This window comes from Miniopterus schreibersii (assembly GCF_964146895.1).
Source record: "Miniopterus schreibersii genome assembly, chromosome: 5".
Classification (NCBI taxonomy): domain Eukaryota; kingdom Metazoa; phylum Chordata; class Mammalia; order Chiroptera; family Miniopteridae; genus Miniopterus; species Miniopterus schreibersii.
This window is the reverse complement of record NC_138106.1, coordinates 49,271,476-49,294,534: the sequence shown is the minus strand read 5'-3', so window position 1 is coordinate 49,294,534 and position 23,059 is coordinate 49,271,476. Positions and strand designations below refer to the sequence as shown.

Below are 23,059 nucleotides of genomic sequence, written 5' to 3'. Positions count from 1 at the left end.
CCAGAGGTTGCTGCAAGTGTGGAGAGAGGCAAGCTGGAGCCTCTGAACCCCAATTCAATGCAAGAAACTCTCTGCTTTATGAGTTTTGTATCGTGGTTTTGTGCTGGATATTCTGTTTGCCTGTTTAAATCCTTTCTCTCTGCCCTTCTGCATCTTGCTCTTTGCCCCTAGGAAGCTGACTTCTGTGGACTGTGTCTTTTGGGTTCCCTTGCCCTCTAGGTTTCCATTGGGCTAAGCCAATGGGAGAAGCAGCAGGAGGCTGAGGACAGAAGGAGAGAGAAACAGAAGTATTATCCCCTGACTCCTTCCCTTCTAGGCTGTGGTTTGGAAATGGCTACATTCCTTTACCAAAGTCCTCAGCTCCTGTCTGATGGCCCCTCCTATAGCCACAGTTCTTGCCTGGTTCTGGTAACCACTCTGTCTACTCCCTTGCCCCTTCAGGCCTAGGGGTGGCCATGCCATCCCACTGTGGCCAGTCCTGTGGTACTTTTCACTTTCTTTGCAGCTTTCCTTTTAACCTACCCCATTTTTGTGAATCATCCCTTCATTAAACCCTCTTCATTCATCCTTTTTTGAGTTTCCTATCTGTGTTTGAATCTTCCATGCTAGGACTGTGACTGATTCAATCTTCTGTTGTAAGATGTTGTTTAGCAAAGGAGGCCACTGCTAAATAGAGTTTGGAAGATCACAACACTAGATCAATCAGAAGCATTATAAGAACAAATGCACATTCTTTGTGAGTGTGAATTACCTTAAAAAAGCATTAACTTAGAGATTTTTAGCATACATTTTAAAGTTTATATTGAGGAATATAAAGTTTATATTGAGGAATAATAAAATTCAGTATTAAATTTAGTTACTAAATAGAGGTCGAAATGACTCTGGAATCAGACAGGCTTGAATCCAGACTCTGACATGTAGCATCTGTGTGATTTTGAGAAAGTTATTTAACCTCCCTATGCCTCAGTTTTCTCATCTGTAAAATGAAGGGCAGTTCACCAACAACATGGGTTTGAACTGCATGAGTCCCCCTTATACATGAATTATTTTCAATAATACTGTATTTTCAATAATAAATGTGTTTTTCTTATTATTTTTTCATAACATTTTCTTTTCTCTAGCCTACTTTATTGTAAGAATATAGTATACAGTGAGCACCTCCATTGCCAACCATGAGCGAGCTGTCTGCACAAGGGCGACTTTGGCGCTCGCTCCAATTGTCGCTGTGCCAGCGTGTCATGAGGCCGTTTCATACCAACCTGCCTACTGGAATCCCCAGTAGTAAAGTGAAATACTCAAGGCTCTCCAGCATAGATGATGGCTACACTGACCTTCAGTTTAAGAAAAGCCCTCCTGAGGTCTCGTATAAGACCATTGCACTTGCTACAGTGCTGTTTTTGATTGCCGCCTTTCTCAGCAGAGGCTCCCTCCTGCTGGAGGGCGTAGCAGCAAAGGGGAGGCGGGGCAGACCAGGCCTGCCCAGTCCTATTCATGGGCACCTTGGTGTTCCTGCCAGGATTTTACCACCTGCGCATTGCCTACCATGCCTCCAAGGGCTTCTGGGGTTACTTCTACAATGATGTCCCAGACTTTGATGACTGGCACCCAGCTCAGCCCTGAGGAGCAGTCAGATGGGACTGAGCTCAGCTGTAAGATATTGAGCAGGAACTCTGGCTAAGAGATTCTGCAGTTTGCAGATGTTTAACAAAACAATGACTAGGTTTAATGGGTCCATCCTAAAGATGTTCACTAAAATGACAATTAGCTAATTAGGACATGCTCCATTTTTCATCTCCTGGCCCTGACAAAAGCTGACAAGTTTTTCCACACGAGCCTGTATCATGGAAGCATAGCAATGTTCATTGGGAAAAGGGGGGGTTATTCCGTAGTGGCAAGGGTTGCTGCCACCACCCTTTTTAGAGCTGATCATTTCTTTTAAATAGTCTTTATCGTCAGTTTGTTCTTATAGCAAATGGAAGAATGCAGTAGGTCAAATTTCTTATTACTAAGTAATTTATTTTGAAAATACCTAAGTATCTAATCCCCTATGCTCTAACTTCATGCTCTAGTGGAAGACCTTGGCAAAATCAATGATTAGTGTGGATGCATCTGTAACATTTTTTACTGGCTTTCTTATTAAGAACAACCAGGAATTTTTTAAACCTCAGAGCAAGTTTTCAAGATGTAAACACTTTCTCTGTTCACCCCTCCTTTGCCAGTTCTGATCTGGTTCACCAATAGGTTGGGCACCATATAATTTGAGCAATTCTATCCTTTATAGGTTAAGATGTTCTGTATACCATGCCTTTGAGAACTGGACTTTTTGGCTGTTTTCTAAGGAAAAATGCAGATAAGTGGTTGTTATATAGAGTTTATAACCCAACCCCGTTGTGAGCACCTTGTACTATGATGTCATTCTGCCAAAGTTTGCAAGATTTGGCTTTGATCCCTAGACTGCCTTAGTTTGATTCTGTTTCCTAGCTTGCAAAAAGTGACTTATGTTCAAAAGGAATTAAAATGTCAAAATCTAAAGAAAAGAATACGTAACATATATAACATACAAAATATGTGTTAACCAACTGTTTATATTTTTGATAAGGCTTCTGGTCAACGGTAGGGCTATTAGTAGCAAAGTTTTTAGGGAGTCAAAAGTTATACATGAATTTTCAACTGCAACGGGGTGTTGGTGCCCCTAACCCTGCACTGTTCAAGGGTAAACTGCAATAACTTTCCCTACCTCATAAAATTATTATGAGAATTAAATGAGATAATGTATATAGAGTGCTAAATTTGATACATAGCTTGATACCCAATAAACTTTAACTCTTGCTTTTATTAGTTATAATTACAAAATGCAAAGAATATATAAAACCAGCAAAAGTCAACATTTTGAAAAAACAGTAGTTTGCAATCTAAAGGCCTAGATGGGGAAGTAACAAGTGCTTCACTTAGATAAACACCACACCTGTTTCTTCCTGGAGTTTTTAAGTGTTTAAATCAGCTGTCCTGTCCAAAAATCTTTGGGGGACCGACATACAATCTGTGCCAGCAGAGATTCACTGATGCCATCAGTAAATTTAGCCAGGCAAACCATATGCAAGGCAGAAAAAGTAGAAGTTTCCTGAGGAAGTTACCAATGCTGGAGATCCTCCTTCAGATCTTGGCTCTCATGCCGTGCTCTCAATGAGATCTACCCCTGACCTATTTAAAACTGCAACTCACTCTCAATCCCCAGAGCTCCTGATCTGTCACGCCCTGCTCTGTTTGTTTTCTTTACTCATTGCCTCCATCACCTTCTATCATACCATACAATTTGTTTAGTACATTTCTTGCTTATTGTTTGTCTCCCCAAGTTAGAATGTAAGCTTCACAATGGCAGGATTTTTTTTTTTTTTTTGTCTTGTGCACTGATGTTTGTCAACTTGGTACTCAATAGATATTTGTTGAATGTTGTTGAGTCATCTCTGCATTACACCATGTGTGAGATTTGGTTACTCAAGTGTATTAAGCGATAACCACTGGGTGATTTTTAAATTGTATTCAGTAGATGCTTACATCAGTTTAACAAGCTACTTGACTTTTGGCTTGAATTGTGTCTGTTTAGCAGTCTGGTACAAAATGGGCATGCAATAGGTATTAGCCCTGTGTTTAACTGTGTGTTGAATATAGCTTTAAAAAAAAAAAGCAGTCTTTGTGAACATGTATCTGTGTGGGTGTATACCTCAAGGCACATCTATGCTTGAGAGCAATGTTAAAAGCCCTCAACTATCTATTTGTAGCTTATTAAGGAGAAGACATTAATTGCTTCTTTAGTATTCCCTTCTCACTTTAAATGTTCCTCCTCATTTCCTTTCTCCCCCAAGAGTGACACATTTAGTTGTCTAAGTTTTAACCATTTAGGTTGTTTCCTACATCAAATGCTTGATAGGACAGAAGCAAGCAAAGTCCAGCAAAAACTTTTCTTGGTCAGTCTGGCTGGTGTGGCTCAGTTGTTAGGCATCAACCTATGATCCAGGAGATCAAGGTTCAATTCTCAGTCAGGGTCCATGCCTGGGTTGTGGGCTTGATCCCCACTGGAGGGTGTGCAGGAGGCAGCCGGTCAATGACTCTCTCATCATTGATGTTTCTATCTCTCTCTCCCATCCTGTCTCTGAAGTCAATAAAGACATATTTTTAAAAAACAACTTTTCTTGGTCAGTACAGGTCCTGTTTGTGCTGTCCCTCTCACCCTCCCCATTAGGAAACTTTGTGATTCCTGTCCAAATTCTTTTCTAAGGTAAACAAGAACCCCATTTACTGGCTTTCTTCTGATCAAAGGTGAGGTTGGAAATCAACTTGATAGTTCATCGTATTTGGTCCAAAGGCATAGTTCAAAAAGCTGGAACTAAGTCCAAGGCAAAGGATTTGTGTTGGAGAATACATGATACTGGGCAGAAGCATCTTGGAAGGAGAAACTAGAAGTTTTCTAAATCCAAGGGAGGAGAGTATTGATAGGACACTTGTAATATGAACTGTTAAGGGTTCTTATCTATCTGAACGGCTATTACCTGTTTTCTGAGGACCCATGGAGAAAACTATCCTAACAAGGGTTAGCAAATAGGTTCCATCTTATGAACTATGTTCGGTTATGATAGTAATTGACTGAATCAGTGTTTCTCAAAGTGTAGTCCACCCACCAGCAGCATTAGCATTACCTGGCAATTTGTTAGAAATGCAAATTGTTGGTCCTTACCTCAGACCCACTACATCAGAAACTCTTAAATAATCTTTATTTTTAAAAGTTCTCCAGGCGATTCTGATGCACACGTGTCTGAGAACAACTGGCCTAGAGTACTGTGTTGAGAAGGATTCTAATCGGAGCTCAGTAGAGAAAAAAATGTAGTAATCCATTAGTGATATCCATCATGGACATGGGAGGGAAAGATGGCAATGAGTAGGCCATGTATTTGTGATCTCACTTCTAGACAGAATTGATAAATATAATGCAAACGAGTCATCTAAAGAAGCATCCCAGGGAGCTTCCAGATAATCCACCTCATAATCTGGTTTTGTTTGACTCCAGTATGGACACTGGGTATGAGGGGAGCAGGAAGGAGGCAGAGGGAGAAGTGTGGGTGACCTAGGTAAGGGCTTGTGGTGGTCACAACCAGGAAATTCATAGTGGGCATAGAGAGAACAAATCAATTTAAGAAACACTAAAAAGTGGACTTGACAAAATTTAGTGAATGGATTTAGAGAATGAGAGAAACATTAAGGACGGTGCCTGGATTTCTTGTCTGAGCAACTAGGTGGATGGTGATGCTAGCTACCAAGGTAGGAGACAAAAGAGGGGCAGATGTAGGGGAAAGAGTTCAGCCTACACACATGGAATTTCAGGTACCTGTGGCCCATCCAAACGGAGATGTCCGAGTAACAGTTGAGTGAATGGGCTCTAGCTCAGGAGCCCAATCAAGGTGATAATACTAAATTATATTTTAAAAACATTAGCATATTTTCCTTGCCTATATAAATTGTCATTGAAGTTCTATTTATCTGGCGTTATTGCATAATCACTTTCTTGACCTTGGCAATGAAGTGAACTTGTAGGACTAGAAATTTGTTTACATTTAACTGTCTGGAGACCCATCCCTTTGTTGGTACATTCTCTAGATTGGCATTTACATACAAACTAGCCAATTATTTATATTTTTGTTTGTTTCCCCTATAGCAAAATGATAAAACCAATTTCTTACATGTATAATTCTAAGAAGGAATGCAATTCTAATGAAAAAATAAGATTCACAAATACTGTCCAATAAAGTGTACAATCCCAATGCTACCAGGATGATCAAGCACATTTTTATATGTAAGAAGTATACTGTAGTTTGTTTCTAAAAAGGAATTCTTCATGGATATAAGAAAGAAAGAATCACAAAGAGAGACAAGTTGCTTTCCTACCATTCTGTCGCCACATATTCTATTGTTCCTTCTGCAAAATGAACACAGAGAGGTACCCAATTGACTTTCTTGAGTAACCAAATATTTAAAACAAGTGAATACACAAAAACCTTTCAGCAACCTTCATTTGTAGGCAAGGTAACCACAAAGAATCAATAAATAAAATGACCAAGCACTTGTAAAAAGATTTTATTTGTCACAGGGCTGTGTTGCTTACTGACAGTACACCTGACTGACTTCCTGTCCCCAGATTCCCCCAGCCTACGTGGCTGCAACGTTGCAGATTCACCCAGATCTTCCCCCTAGGTCTTGGAATAAACCTTACCCAACTCATTGATCTGAGATCAAGTCAGATTTGCTGTTGGCCCCTCTTTAACCCTGGTGTCTGTGCCAACTATTCCTGGTTGGGTTCATTTCCTATCTCCTAATTACATAATTAACTGAGCTTCTTGCTAGTTTCTCCAAATAACATGTTTCTTTGTTCTCAGAAGCTTATTATTAGTTTTCTAGGGCTACTATAACAAAGTACCACAAACTAGGTAGCTTAAACAGAAATTTATTGTCTCACAATTCTGGAGACTAAAAGTTCAAGATCAAGGTGTTAGAAGAGTGGATTCCTTCTGAGGACTGTGAAAGAGAGCCTGCTTCATGCCTTTTCCTAGTTTCTGGTGGGTTACTGGCAGTCTCTGGTGCTCCTTGGCATGTAGAGACATCACACCAATTTCTCCCTTTATGTTTACGTGGCGTTTCCCCTGTGTGTGTCTATCTCTTCACATGGCATTCTTTTTATAAGGATACCAGTCATACTGGATCAGGGGCCCACCCTACTCCAGTATAACCTCATCTTAGCTAATTACATCTATAACAACTCTATTTCCAAATAGGGTCACATTTTGAGGTACTGGGGGTTAGGACTTCAACCTAGGTCTATACCTACCATGGGATTCATGCCTCATTAGCCTAGCCCTTTGCAGTAAGCAGAATAATGCCCCCCCCTCCCCCCCGCACTCCAGGTTTTAGAAACCCTAATCCCCAGAACCTGTGAATATGGTAGATTCTGTGGCAAAGAGGAACTGAGGTTATAGGTGGAATTTAGGTTGCTTATCAGCTGACCTTAAAATAGGGAGGCTATCTAGGTTATCCATGTAGACCCTATATAATCACAGGGTCTTTAAAAATGGAAGAGGGAAGTCAAATAAGATGTTTAGAGAAAGTATGTGATTATGGAATCAGGGTCAAAGAGATGCTGTGTTGCTGCTCTGAAGATGGAGGAAGGGGGCCGTGAGCCAAAGAATGGAGGTGGCCTCTAAAGTTGGAAAAGACAAGAAACCAAATCCTTTCCTAGAGCCTCCAGAAAGGAACACAGCCCTCCTGACACCTCAACTTTGGCCCAGTAAGATCCATGCCAGACTTCTGAACTATAGAACTATACGATGACAGATTTGAATTGCTTTAAGCCACTGAGTGTGTGGTGATTTGTGGCAGCAATAGAACACTAATATACCCAAGAATTGAAAACTCCTAGATGTGCCCTTAGGTTTAGATATCAGTGTTTGGATGGCCTTGAAAGTTCTGCTTCCCCAGCACTAGACTTACCCCCAGTCAATCCATTCTGCCACCACTTCAAACTTTAGAATGAACAGGCATTAGATGCAACATGGTGTAATGCGTTAGCATTTGCATGAGCGTTGGAGCAAGATTTGACTACAAATTCTTGTTTGGTCACTTTATAGCTCTGTGTCTTTCAATAAATCACTTAAACTTTCAGGGCTTAAATGTTTCCTTATCTACAAAAGGAAGATAAGAAGGAATACCTGTTACTATGGAGGATTAGTAATAATATCTGTAAAGGCACCTAGAACAATGCATTGTATATATTAGGTACTCAATAAGTGGTAGCTATTATTAGGGCATTTGAAATTCTTAAGACTACTGTTTCATTTTTCTACCACATGTTATTTTTTCTATCAAGGCTACTTTGGAGTCAGAATATGAACAGATAATGGGATCTTGAAAGGAAGAATCAGTGAGGCATTGTGTCTTAGAGTACTTATTGGTAATGGATGGATATTCAGGAATAAAGAATCGTTAAACTGTCAAAAGTGTGTCCAATGATTTTTTTAGGCAGGGGAGGCCCTGAAATAGAAGAGGACAGCATCTGTACTTTGAGTTAATTGTCAAATATGTGTTCTCCTTCAGTAGACAGAGAATCTCTATTGAATAATAATGTGTGTAATGTAAGTAACTTGAAAGCTGTTTGGGAGATCACATGCATGTATTCTTTTACCTTCAAAGAACTCTATATCTCCTGGCCTAAATCTGCTTCCTCATGCCATCGCATCACCATAAAGTTGAAAGCTATCCAAAGATCTTTAGAAAACTAGAAGTTATAAAACACCTAAATACTACTTATAACAAAAAGGAGTTTATTAGAAAAACTATTTAAAAAATTTTTCTTCTGTTTAAAAAAAGCAAAAAGAATGCAAAGAATGCTGAAGGGACATTGAAACTTTATAGCAAAACTTGAGAGGGTGAAGTAGTAATTTCCTTTAAGAATTAAAAAAACAACTTCAAGAAATAGCAATAGTTGCTGATGATCTTAATGTACTCAGAAAAACTGGAACAAACTTAAGGTTGTATTTTTTAGTTTCATTGTAGATCTACAAACTCCAGAATATTTTAAAACCATGGTATTTAAAATCTAAATCAAATCGTACAGTTTTATTAGATATTTGTCAACTAAATGATAGATAAAAATCAACTTAAAATATATTTTGAGATTCAAAATGTATTTCTAATGTTACGAATCAAAGCACATAAGTAATAGACTTTTATTCAGAAACAGGAATAACTGTCATTAGTCAATTCCTGCTTCTGCACATTTTTTAAGTCCAAATTGAAAAAAAGAAATATGAAGCTAACACCATGATAATATATTACAGGACTAGAAAGCAAGTGATATCACCTTGAACGGACAGATGGGATCCAATGGATAATTCCAGTTGCAGATAAGAACTGTAATGACTGAGTGAGGCTACAACAGCAGCTGTAAGGCAGAGATTCTCCAGAGAGGGGGCAACTCCAGAGTGAAAGTAGAGTATCTAGAAGAAACATACATACCTGTTTCCTGTGAAGGAGCCAGATGCCAGGTCCAGGCAGGTTGAAGGTCAGAATGTGGCACATGTGATACACAAGAAAAGAAATAGGATTAATGAGGAATTAAGAAGGAGCTGGGTATGTTTAATGGAGAGAAGAATGAAGAAATGGAGCCAGGAACAGCATGAAATCACTCAGGATCACTGGTCAGGAGCAGAGTAGGGGACACACTGTGGGACTTCAGAATCCAGCAAGCAGTTCCTTCTAAAGATGAGCTTGTGGGCCTGGCCTAATTTTCACAGGCAGCCAGAACCTTCTGTCTGCTATTCTCAGTTCTTAAAGTGGTCAGGCCTGGCCAGGTGGACAACAGTGTGAGTCTTGGCAAGCAGCATCCTTGTGATTTGATATCGCAAAAACAGACTGTATTCAGGTAGTAGGTCCCAGAACACAGTCTGGGATCCTGCCAAACAAATATGTCCTGAAATATGCTGGAAAGGCCTTTACACAGCAAGGTATTGGCACCTCTTGCTTTTCATCTAACTAAGATGTCCCCAACTTCTTCATCCAGTGACAAATTTAAACATTCACCCCAAATCAAGACATAATCTGATTCGTGATGAAGCAGAAAATTATTTCAGTTTGGGCAATCTTGTAATTTTTAGAAGTCTATGAAATGGGAAAAATAAGATATGATGCCCAGAGTCAACTGGGGACTTCCTCATTCCTCTCGGTTATTGATTTATGTAATAATTTCAGTCAAGTGGCTTGGATGAGAAATATATGTGCAACTGCATTTATAATTTTAAATAGACATATTGGTATGATTTCTTTCTCTCTGAGTTGGAAACACCCTAACCTCATTCCGAAGACTGACAAATGTGTTGTTACATGAACTCTGAGTGTTTGCTCTAGCTTACCTCGATGAAATACAGAAGTATACTTCGCTAAAATACAAAAAAAAATCTGAAACATCGCAGGTTGATGCTACATGCAACCCTAAGCAGAAATCATACTATTTCACTTCTGCCTCCTAAATATCTCCCAAATCAACCCACATTTTTCCTAGACCTGTTAGTAGCATTATCCTAGTTTGGGGCCCATCACCTGAATTAATGAAACAGCTTCTTAACTGGCCTTCAGTCTTGTTTTCCCTATTTTCTTCCAATGTGTTTTTCATGCTATAGGAGTTACGGTTTTTCTAACTGTTTAACCTGATCATTTCACTCCTCTGGTTGAAACCTTTCATGGAGCCCCACTTTTCTTGGAATAAAACCCATATTCCTTGAAATGGTCTACAAAGTTGCTTAAGATCTCCTTATATTCACTTCACCAATTTGATTTACATATTCTAGCCCCACTGGACAACTTTCAGCTCCCAAATACCATGCTTTCTCAGCTCTGGAAGCACTTCATGTTCTCTCTGCCTGTAACATTCTTCATTACCTCTCTTCTACCTCTTTCTCGCTTCAAGGTTCATGTCTGATTGCTACTTGCCTTCAAGTTTGAGCAGACACTGTTTGCACTCACCAGTATCTACCTTTCCTTCTTCACCCTTGGCACACAGATTATACTTTCTAGCCTTCCTTGCAGTTAGGTGTGACTGTGTAACTAAAAATGTGGTGAAAGTGATGTGTTACTCTCAGGCCTGGTCCATAAAACCTTGCCACAAGTAAACCTTGCTCTCTTTCTCCATCCACCACATGACTGGAAAGGATCAGAGGACTTTGAGAAGAACAGAGGCTAAGATGAAGGTGTCTGAGACTTTATTTGACTGTGACATAAGCAAGAAGTCAATCATTAGTGTATTAAGCTGCTGAGAAATTGAGGTTTCTTTGGTTCAGCAGCTGGCATTATTTTCCTTAAGCAATACAAAAGCATAGCCTAGGTTTAAATTTCCCTGGGAAACCTTCTTCAATTGACAGTATCTGCCTTCTTCACTGTACTGTAGGCTCAGTGAGGGCAGAGACTATTATCTTATTAACTACTGTGTCTTCCATTCTTGTTACAGGGTGTGTATACAATGCATAAACATCAAAAATATCTGTTGCATGTTAAACTAATGGGCTTTATACTGAAGCTTTGAAGATTCAAATTTGAGATTCCAAAAGTTAAATGTATAGATTAAATTTGGAAAAGTACATTTAATTTTGTTCTACAACCGAGAGGAAACCATGAAAAAGTGGAAAAGTCTTACATCCGTGCAAGGAAACACCTTTAAAAGTCAAAATCCTCACTTTGGGGACAAGAACATTAATATAAGTATCTCACTTTGGTACTGTAGCTAGTCTGCTTTTTGATTTTCTTAGAAGAGAAAACCATGATAAGGATATCTGTCCCCTGGAGTGTCAAGAAGCTTTTGAAAACTGAAGTAGGTTCTGATTTTTCTTATCAAGTTTTAGAGCTCCAGGCATTTCAAACCTGTTCAGAGTGGCAGTTGACATGTTCAATAATGGTTGGAGCACTTTGTTACAGGACCATAAAACAATAGTCATCTACTTATGAGAAGAATGTTGCCAAGAGAAAAAAACCTGTCTTCTCTGTAACATTAATATTAAGCAATTTGTGTTTCCTAGATAAACCAGATCTCTATCTTTGGCTAAGTTGTGTGTGTGTGTGTGTGTGTGTGTGTGTGTGTGTGAAGAGATCATCAGGCTCTCTCTTAATTGGGATGTGCTGGGCTTAACAGTGACCTCTAGAAATGATACTGGAAATGGCAGTATGAATGAATTTCCACAGTGGGGGGAGAAAGAAAAAGAAGAGAGAGAGTGAGAGAGAGAGAGAGAGAGAGAGCACACATACTAGAATATTCTCTGTGTGAATAGAAAGCCTAAGGTTTTCATATTTTGTGGATCTCTTTCAACTAATAGAAATCATACAATTCATTTTCACTAAAATTAATTATGTCATGGATAAGAGTGGGTAGGAAAAAAGTGGTATTCATCATTTATTATGGTTCTATATTTCTTTTACTCTTAAGAAATTATTAGATCTGTGTCTCACCTGTTTGCTAAAGGAATTCAGAAAACATGATTTCAGATTGTACATTGAAGCCAAATACCATTAGTTGTCTGCTCTAAATTCATTCCTGTTTCCTCCTCTTTGCTAACAGAAGCCTGACCATGTAATCCAGCAGTCCCACTTCTGGGTATGTATCTGAAGAAAACTTAAAGCACCATCTTGAAGACATATCTGCACTTTTGTGTTCATTGCAGCATTATTCACAGTAGCCAAGGTATGGAAACACCTAAGTGTGCATTGATGGGTCAGTGGATAAAGAAGTTGTTTTATATATATTTATATATCTATATATAGCCATGAGAAAGTAAATCCTGCCATTATGACAACATGGATGGACCTTGAAGGCATTATACTAAATAAAATGAGTCACACAGAGGAAGACAAATACTCTACATTCTTACTTACATGTGGAATCTAAAAATGTTGAACTCACAGAGTACAGTGGTGCTTATCATGGGCTGGAGGGGAGGGGAATGGGGAGATGTCAGTCAAAGGATACAAACTTCTAGGTATAAGATGAATAAGTTCTGGGGATCTAATACACAACATGGTGACTATAATTAACAATACTGTATTATATACTTGAAAGTTGTTGAAAGAGTAGACCTTAAATGTTCTCACCACACACACACACAAGCTATAATAATGTGAAAGGATGGAGGTGTTAACTAGCCTTCTTGTAGTAATCATTTCATAATATATTTGTGTATCAAATCATCACATTGTACACCTTTAACTTGCATATTATATGTCAATAATATCTCAAAAGGCTGGGAAAGCACTCACATGCACTCTCCCTCAGTGAAGAGGGGCAGATCTGTACCTTGTCAAGTTGCCAGTGCAGCCATCGTCACATGAGCAGCATCTGAATTAGGATTTGCTGAGGAGCACCTGCTAGTCAGGACTATGACAGGGTTGCCTGCTGTTACCACTACCAGTTAACATTCCACTAGAGGCATTACTCATTCAGCTGGATGAGAGAGAAAAATTAGAGGTCTAAAAACTGGAAAGAGCCCGGCCAGCATGGTTTAGTGGCTGAGGGTCAACCTATGTACCAGGAGGCCACAGTTCAATTCCCAGTCAGGGCACATGCCCAGGTTGCGGGCTCAGTTCCCAGTAGGGAATGTGCAGGAGGCAGCTGATCGATGATGTTTCTCTATCATCAATGTTTCTATCTCTCTATCCCTCTCCTCTCCCAACCTCAGTCTCTCTCTCTAAAATTCAATAAAAACATATTTTTTTAAAAAAAGAACAGTATTGGTCATCAAGTCTGAGGAATGGCTAAATTCATGGTCCTAGCCAGGTTGATGGACTCAAACTGTGGGATTAGGGAAAGAAAGTCACTGGCAGATAATTGTCCAGAAAGAGTTTTGATAAAGTCCTGGTTATAGATCCCTATCAATTTATTATGGGCATTGGAGATATTTGATAAATTTTTAGATTCTTAGGATTGGAATCTTGGAACCCCCCCTGATCAAATACCTCTAAGTATTAGATGTTGGGCAAGCTCAACTATTGAGCTGACCCTGAGCATAAAAAGAAAGTAAATGTCTGGAATCAGAAAACCTAGGTTTGAAGTCAATGCTCTGACACTTAATAACTCATTGACCTTGAGGAAAATCACTCGGATACTCAATTTTCTCCATGAATATAATACTAGTTTTCCTCTGTTCCTTCCAGGGCTTTTGCTAGGCCGAGATAAGGTAATGTACATAATATCTTTTTGTATACTGTTAAATGTTACGGTGAATGTTAATTGTTATGATGATGGCGATGATGATGGCAATTCATATGCCCAGTGTGATGCCTAGTTATTACTCCGGAATTACTAATCTCTCTTAATTACTTTCTTATAAAAGTCATGCAGACTCCTGAGCCCTGTCATTTTATAAAGATCCTTGGCTGGGTCCAGAGAGCAGACAGAAATCTAGGGTCCAATTGCTGGAGTCATAGCTGGGCTATCAGCTAGCACAATTTTGGTAACCCTTCCATGTTCCTGCCAACCTGAAGTGTACTTTTCAGAGTAACAACTCCTGTCATCTGTCAGAGGCTGAAAGATTTTTAGTGAGGGAAGGAAAAATCTAAGAGCTTTTTGCCTTCTTGCCCTTGAAAAGAAAATGTAATTGTTTGGCAGAAAAACCATTCACAGGTCTGAAAAGGGCCTACCTAACATTTATTCTCTTATAATGTGCTTCTCATTAAATAGTTTAGACATATAAAAATTTCTAACAATTATAGTGAACACTCATATACCTATCACCCATCTTAAGAAATAAAACACCAGCAGCACAATTAAAGCCCTTTGCTACTCCCTCCCAGATTGCACCCCAGGTAACCAGTATCTTGAATTTTGTCATTTATCATAGAGGGTGTTTCTTTGTATTTTTGCAACTAACGAATATCAATTATTTATAAGAACAGGTCTTCTGCGCTGGCCAGGTGGCTCAGTTAATTGGAGCATTGTCTTCTACATCAAAAGGTGGCGAGTTTGATTCCTGGTCAGAGCACAAACCTCCATTGCAGGTTCGATCTCCAGTTGGGTGCATAGGGGAAGGCAGGCAACCAGTTGATGTTTCTCTCTCTCTCTCTCTCTCTCTCTCTCTCTCTCTCTCTCTTCTCTCTCTCTCTCTCTCTCTCTCTCTCTCTCTCTCTCTCTTCTTCTTCTTCTCTCTAAAAACCAATAGAAACGGATCCTTGGGTGAGGATTTAAAAAAAAAAAAGAACAGGTCTCCCTAGACTTATAACAGTTCTATATCCCAATATTCCTTTTTCATCACCTATTTTAAAGGCTATAGCACTTCCTTTTAAAATTATAAGTTTCTCACTATTATACATGTTTTTGACATCTCAAGAGCTCAGTTTGGTGGAATATTGATATTTTGGTAAAAAATAAAGCACTGATACTCATTATATATTGCAGAGTGTCTCCCCCGCTCCTCCCCTCTTCCTATATATCTTCCTCTGTTTTATCTGTGTTGGCACATGGCCTTCTTGTTCCCATCAAATGAGTCAGTCAAGACAGAACGGACATCAATGTCTCCTGAAAAATAGATGCCAAACTGTCTTGTTAAGTCACAAAAAAGCACCCGTGTGAGCCAACACTGAAAAAAATTGGGTGAGCTCACATAAAAGTCTGCATTTCTGGCTTCTTTAGAAAAAGTGAAAAGACTGATAACCGTGCCCGTGTTCCTAAATAGCAATAGTCTGCTTGAACCACCTAGCAGTTACCTCTTTTAGATGGGGCGCTCTCCATGGGAAAAAACCAAAACATTTCCTGTCACCCCCGTTTCTCCCTCAGATTAAGACCAATGTCAACTGCCATTTATTATCATACTAGGACTGCTGATGTTCCCCATGGTAGAGAAAAAAGTTTTTTCTTTATTCATATCAGTACTGTTAAAAGTGGTGAAACAAACAAAAAAAATCAATCAGAAGAGCCATGTCCACTCTGAAGTTACCCTCAAATAAACCCAGGAGTCTAGAAAAAATGGTATTTTCACTCCATAATCACAACTTTAAGAGAAGACCTCTTTTCCCTTATGAATCAGATTGGTGCCTCTAAGGTCCTCTTCTATAAAAATGTACTCTGGTCACACACACCCCCACCCCCACCACACACAACCGCTAGCCTCTTCCCTTGTCTAGATTCATACGTAGTTCTAACATAGACTTAAGTCAATGAATGTGGAAATGTAACAAGAAAAATAAAAGAAGAGGGTAGATGTCAAAACTGCCAATGGAAGCTATAGCTTTAAATTTAGGAGTGAGACCCAGGAACAAACACACAGGAGGCAGCATTATTTGCAAAACAATTTCACAGAGGAGACCTACTTTGAATATGATTTATAAACTGTTTATGGTAAGATTAAGGTGTCTGCTTTCTTAACATCTCATCAGGAAGCCAATCTAAAATGTGATGATGAAGGATAAGCTCTAATCTTGCCAATTATATTAAGATGTAAGGCTGCAATGACCAAAGCACTTTGTGGACTAATAGGGAATATTAAAAAGGAAGAGAAGGGGGGCGGGGGGGAGGGGACCAGCCGTGAGTCCTTAGCTGGCAGCATCTAGGGAAAACAGGCACTATGTGTCCGTCAGATAGACGCAAGAATTCCAGCCACTAGCAAGGTGTTCTCTGGACAGAGCAGGTATAAATCTTTTGGCTCTTGCATAAACTATTCAAATACCTTCCCTCTGGCTTCAAGCTTAAGAAAAATCTTCTAATTATTATTTTGGGAAGAGTGTGTCTTAGCTAATGGACATGAGGACAAGCACTCCTGATGTAAGAACATTTGATTTATAGATAACTGGTACCTTTGGAATATTTTTCCAATATTACTCACAGCCCTGTTCCACACACCTCTCTTCCCATATGTGATACCTACACTATTTGTTCTTCTATTGCAGGTCACATAAGAAGTGAGGTATCGAGGTGGGAAGTTAAATGTTACTGGTGTCTAGAAGTATCAACCTGGCCTCAAGTGACTGCTCCTATTGCAGTCTTCCTCTTCCCACCTCCTTCCCTAGGCCCCTCTGCCATCTCTGTCATGGGAGGGGGAGTGTCAAGGGAAAGTTGCTGCCACAGGATAAATGTGTTCTTGGTATTTTTATGTAAAGTTCCAAATGTCTTTTCTATATAAATAATATTATAAACTGTGGCTAAGTGTAGTTGAAATAGTACTGAAAGTACCATATTTGAGTACGTTTTTGAGTGGATCAATCTTTTTAAATTAGCCTGGGACTCCAAGTACAATTGAAAAACATATTTTACACTTTAAAAAAAATCTATGTACAAATGAGATTTTTGAGACAACCTGTTTCTGAATTTGGGAAATGTCTTTGCTCTATCACTGGTATAAATTATTGCTCATCATTAATTTATAATCCTGGCTTCAATATCTTAGAATTAAAAAAAAAAAAAAAGAGTGTAATGAGATCTGACCTCCTCTGGGATTTAGGGAAGACTAGAGAAGGCTAATTTGGGGCCAGAAAGATGTGTAGGAGTTAGCCACTTAAACAAATTGGAGGACAAGTATCCCTGTCAAAGGAGCCAGTATCTGCAAAGAACCTGAAATTAGGAGGAGCTCAGGGTATTAGAGGAACTGAAAGGAGGCCAGGGTGGCTACAGCATAGTATCATGAGTTAAAGTTGGAGTGGCGAGCAAGGGCTAGATCAGGCCAGGATGTTGTTGGCCATATCACAGATTTTAGACTGTATTCTAAGATCAATGAGAAGCCATTGCAGTATTTTAATCTGGAGAATGACATGATTAGATTTCAGTTTAGATCCAATCTCTAGCCAATAGTGACCCCGTGAAGGTGTAGCCTGTAGCAAACAGCTGCCTCAATTCACTATGCTGCACTCAGCAGCATTCCATATAATGCATTTCTAGACCGGAATCTGTAACGTTGTGTATAATGCATTTCTAAGTCCATACTTAGGCTGAGCCCTTAAAATATAGGATCACTGTGTCTCACATTGCCTCCTAGAAAAATTGACTTTAATTTTCCGGCCTAAGGAATGAATACAGTGACTAATGTTTTCATTATTTCATCTTCAGTCTTTAAAAATCTAAATAATTTATCCATTTTTCTACTAGCTTCTAAGCTCCTCTCTAGAAGTTTGACAGAGTTCAGAATCTATGTCAACTCTTTTAGGCAACTAGGAATTCACTTAAGAAACTGATGGGGCAATTTATTAGCAAACTGGCTTAGAAGCGCCTTTCCTTATCTTTGTATTTGTGTCTACTTTTGGGCCATTCTGTAAAGAAGTGGTTACTTAAGGCCTGAGAGAATAAATGCAGCATCCAGATTGCTTAATTTATGACTAGTGAGAGATTCTACAGGGAGAATTTTGTTCATTACAAAATGTTTTATATTGTAAACACATCTATAGACTCTTTGGCATCAATCTTTTTAAAAAATTAAATAAATAAAAGTAACTAAATATAATTCAAGCCCACCGCAGACTTGTGCTATTGTCTTTTTCTTGAATGTACAGAACTCTCTCTGATTATCCAGAGAGCTCAGCCTGCAGAAGCAGTGTATGTGGGGGCGGGGTAGACAGAGTGAGATTTTGGCCCTCCATTGCAAACTGCTGCCATTTCAAATGATGCACACATGCTTGGTCCATCTGTCTTCGAGGACTCAGCAGAGTAGTCAGTAAAACTTTTTATTCAGTGTTGGAAGCTGCATTGCCAAATATTAATAACTCATTTTATTTATAACAGAGTCTCCAAAGTAGGAAAAACAGGTGGTACTCATGAAGGACTCAATAGTAGCCAAATTTCAAAGGTCAGATGGTGCAAGTATGTAATGAGAGAAAGTATTTTTTATTTATTTATTTTTATTGTTGAAAGTATTACAGGTGTTCCATTCCCCCCCCCCCATTGACACCCTGCACATTGCTCCCACCTCTTCCCCAGGCCTTCACCCCATTATTGTCTGTTTCCATGGGTTATACATATATGCATATAACTTCTTTGGTTAATCTCCTCCCACACTCCACCCCCCTTCCATCTTCCCTCTGAGATATGACAGTCTATTGCATGCTTCAATGTCTCTGAGTCTATTTAGTTTGGCAGATTCTTTTGTTCATCAGCCTCTTCTTAAAGAAGACCCTTCAATATTTCATGTAGTACTGGTTTGGTGGTGATGAACTCCTTTAGCTTTTCCTTGTCTGAGGAGCTCTTTATATGACCTTCAATTCTAACTGATAGCTTTGCTGTGTAGAGTAATCTTGGTTGTAGGCTCTCACTTTTCATCACTTTGAATATTTCTTGCCACTCCCTTCTGGCCTGCAAGGTTTCTGTTGAGAAATCAGCTGACAGTCGTATGGGTGCTCCCGTGTAGATAACTAATTGTTTTTCTCTTGCTGCTTTTAAGATTCTTTCTTTGTCTTTGACCTTTGGCATTTTAATTATGATGTGTCTTGGTGTGGGCCTCTTTGGGTTTCTCTTGTTTGGGACCCTCTGTGCTTCCTGGACTTGTAAGTCTATTTCTTTCACTAAGTAGGGGAATTTTTCTGTCATTTTTTCAAATAGGTTTTCTTTTCTTTTTTAAATATATCTTTATTGATTTCAGAGAGAGGAAAGGAGAGGGAGAAAAACAGAAACATCAATGATGAGAGAGTCATTGATAGGCTGCAGCCCGCAACCCGGGCATGCGCCCCGACCGGGAACCAAATCCTGATCGCCTGAATCCTAGGTCGACGCTCAACCCCTGAGCCATGCCCAGCAGGGCTCAAACAGGTTTTCGATTTCTTGCTCTTTCTTCTCCTTCTGGTATCCCCATAATATAAATGTTGGGCCGGCTGAAGTTGTCCCAGAGACACCTTACACTATCTTCGTATTTCTGGATTATTTTTTTCTTTTTGCTCTTCTGATTGGGTGTTTTTTGCTTCCTCATGTTCCAAATTACTGAGTTGATTCTCAGCAATTTCTACTGAGAAATCTACTCTACTGTTGATTTCCTGTAAATTATTTTTCCTTTCAGTTAGTGTAGCCTTCATTTCTGACTGGTTCTTTATTATGTCATTGATGATCTCACTAGCTTCCTTAATAGTCTTACTAAGATCCTTGAGCATCTTTATAACCATTGTTTTGAACTCTGTATCTCATAGCTTGCTTGGATCCACTTTATTTAGTTCTTTTTCTGGAGATTTCTTCTGTACTTTCATTTGTGACATGTTTCTTTGCCTCCACACTTTGGCTGCTTCCTGGTGTTTGTTTCTATGTATTAGGTAGAGCTGCTATGTCTCCTGGAATTTGTAGAGTGGCTTTGTATAGTAGGTGTCCTATAGGGACCAGTGGCTCAGCCTCCCCAATCACCTGAGCTGGGACTTCTAGGTGCTCCCCTGTGTGGGCTGTGTGCACTGTCCTGTTGTATGTAGTTGAGCCTTCGTTGCTGTTGGCGTCAGTGGGAGAAATTGACCCCCAGGCCAATCAGCTGTGAGGACCAGCTGCAACTACAGCCAAAGAGCTGTAGACACCCCTATGGAGTAGGATTTACTTCAGTGGAGCTTTGGTGTTCACCAAGTGTGCCCCTTGAGTGTCACTTGTTGATGTGGTAGGGTTGTAATCCAGAATGGTCGAAGCTGACCACCAGGTGGACTGTCCCGGGGGCCTCCTAGGAGGTACAAAGTCAGCCTCTGCCAGTGCCTTGCCCAGGGCCACCCAGCATGAGCTACACAGCAAACCGTAGTTGGCTGCTACTTGTGCTGGGCTTTGTGTTGTCCAGGAGAGGCCAAGTTATGAGTCAATGCAGCTGCCGCTAGTGCCAGGCCTGGGGCCGCTTATCAAGCCATATGGGGCCCGCTGCTGCTTGTTTGAGAGATTTTAGGAAAGTCCTAAGCATGAGGCTCGAGAGGCCACTTGCATGGAAAAGCCCCTGGAAATGGCCTGGGTGAGCTGCAGGTGGGGAGGGACGGGGCCTCCGGGAATCACGGGGCGGGGCCAAAGGTGCGAGTCAGGCGCTGGCGATCCAAATATGGCGCCTGCCTGCCCGCTGTGTGCCGAGAAGACTCACCAAAGGAGCAATGGCCTCTGCCAGCCCTTCTGCCTGGAGGAAGCTGCCCCCCCCACCTCTCGCCCAGGTTTCAGGCAGGTTAGTTCCTCCCCAAGTGTCCCAGGTCCTTTCAAGCTGCTGCCCGGCGCTGGGCTCAGAGGGAGCGTGTCTGAGTGAGTCCGTGCGCGGGCCCTTTAAGAGGAAAGTCTGGGGCTCCCGCAGCCTCCAGTCCCCGCTGGTTTTCACAGCCCGAAGTTGTGGGGACTTCTCTTTCTGGCTCTGGAGCCCTGGGCTGGGGGCCTGCTGTGGGGCTGGGACCCCTCACCCCTCCAGGAAACCTCCACCCCCGAGATATCCCTCCGGGGTTTCAACCGCGGCACCTGATGTGGGCCCCTGGCAGCCGCATTTCCGTGATTCAGCTCCAATCCGCCAGCATCTCCGCCCCCCCTACTGGTCTCGATGTTTCTTCAGTTCCCTGGTTGTAGGACTTCTGTTCAGCTAGATTTCAGGAGGTCCTGAATGATGGTTGTTCTGTATTTTAGTTGTAATTTTGATGTGGTTGTGGGAGGTGGCTGTCTCTCCAAGAGATAGTATTATGTGTTCATACTCTTACTGTGAAAATGTTTTCCTGTGGCTCGTTTTCCCAATCAAAATACTAGTACTTAAGACTGCCTAAGACATCTCTCGATAGATGCCCCCATCCCCAAATCATCATTCTCCAGGAAGTTCCCCATGACGCGGACTCGTGGTCTTTCATTTCCTTCCTGCACCATCTTGCTCTGATAAATTATGGCCATCTAATCTCACAACCTTATGACTGTTGGAGACGATGACTACACAAAACAATGTCTATAATGATGAAAGACTTCAGCTATGAGGTATGTCAGTAGAAAAGATAAATGTGGGCAGACAAGATCTTTCTCTTGTCAGTCTCCCATCCTAAGGTCATGAGAACAACAAACTTTTGAGAAATCAAAAATAGAGGAGATGCCATGAGACAAGTCAATAAAATTCAAATTTTCAAACAGAAAAAAGGTGGTATTTTGGCTTTCCATTGTCCCTTTTACCTTCTTTTCATAACAGCACTGATTCTTCTTTTGGGAAATTACCCTTACTGGAATGGGATATTAGGGTTCTTGATGTCCCCTAGTCATGGGGTAGGTATATGGCTCAATATAACCAATCAGTTCTCACCTCCTGAAGGAATATCAAAAAGGCTGAATTTGTGTGACTTTCATTCACCCCAATAGAGGCACTTTGAAGAGGCCATTCACTTATTCTTACTGAGACACTCAGTACTCTGTTTTTTAATCTTTCTGAACTGGATTATTTAATAGTCTCTTTTTAGTCCTTTCAATGAATCCCTTTTTATTGCTCTAGTTAGCTAGAGTCAATTTCTGTTGTTTACAAAGGACTCTAATTGGCACAAATGTTCATTCTAAACTGATGAATATGGTACTCATTTTGTAAGATTCTAGGAATATGGGTAGTCATTAGTATTATCCACCAAATCTTTCCAATTCCCCTTATATGGTAGGACTTCTCTTCCTAGTCCCCTTTGAAGGTATGTTCATGTGATTATTTTTTGGCCAATGAAATGTGACTGGAAACAATATGTAGCATTTCTAGGTAGGAACTTTAAAAAGCCAGTGTGCAATTTGTCACTGTTCTGGTGGTCAGGGAAGCTAATGTCCAGGTGAAGTCTATTAGTGTGGGTACCTGAGTGATTATGATGAGCAGAGCTTCCCTGGGATCTGCATGAGACTTGTAATATGAAGTACATGTAAACTTCTGTAAAACTGTTGAGGTTGGGGAGAATGTTAACTGACTAATACAATAGAAACTTTAGAGGGTGTAGAAAAATGGGTAGTTTTATGGTTGCCAGCATGGAGCCATAAAGGACAAGACATGTTGGATATTTTACTCTCTTATTTTTAAAACTCAGAGTCATTAGACTAGACATTTTTAAAACTCAGAGTCATTAGACTAGACATTTAAGGAAAATGGAAAAAACTAGTATTTCTTCACCTTGAGTAATAAACCCTAGGAAGGGGAAAGAAAATAGAATCTACCTAAATTATTTTTATTTTAATGATAATTAAATATAAATAAAACTATAAAACAAGCTTGTGTAATATAAATGCTAATGAAGCTATAAAATATTATTTAAATTTATTCCATTAATTTCATGTGATAATTGATATTATTTAGATGAACTAAAATCACTGTTTAGCAATATGAACATGGTACTGATTTCCATGGGTTTGATCTTCCAATTCTACTACATGCCATGTGACAATTCTACCACATGCCTGGTCACCCACATCTTTTCTTTATTTGAAACACTGCAAAATCATAATGACGTAAAGGACATAATTATTTCATTTGGCCTGTTTTTTGTGTGTATGCATCATTTAAGCATTACGGCATCCTCTGTTTTTAAAAATAACAAAGTAGTACTTCTTAGTACCAGTGTGAGGATAAGTGCAGACCCAAGAACAGAA

General features: G+C 40.0%; 1 pseudogene across 1 annotated transcript; it reads left to right on the top strand.

Annotated features, from left to right (window-relative positions):
• Positions 1 to 1,224: 1,224 nt before the first annotated feature.
• Positions 1,225 to 1,620, top strand: LOC308557899 (transmembrane protein 230 pseudogene; annotated as a pseudogene). Its single transcript has one exon. The product of its transcript is annotated as a transmembrane protein 230 pseudogene (transcript).
• Positions 1,621 to 23,059: the final 21,439 nt, after the last annotated feature.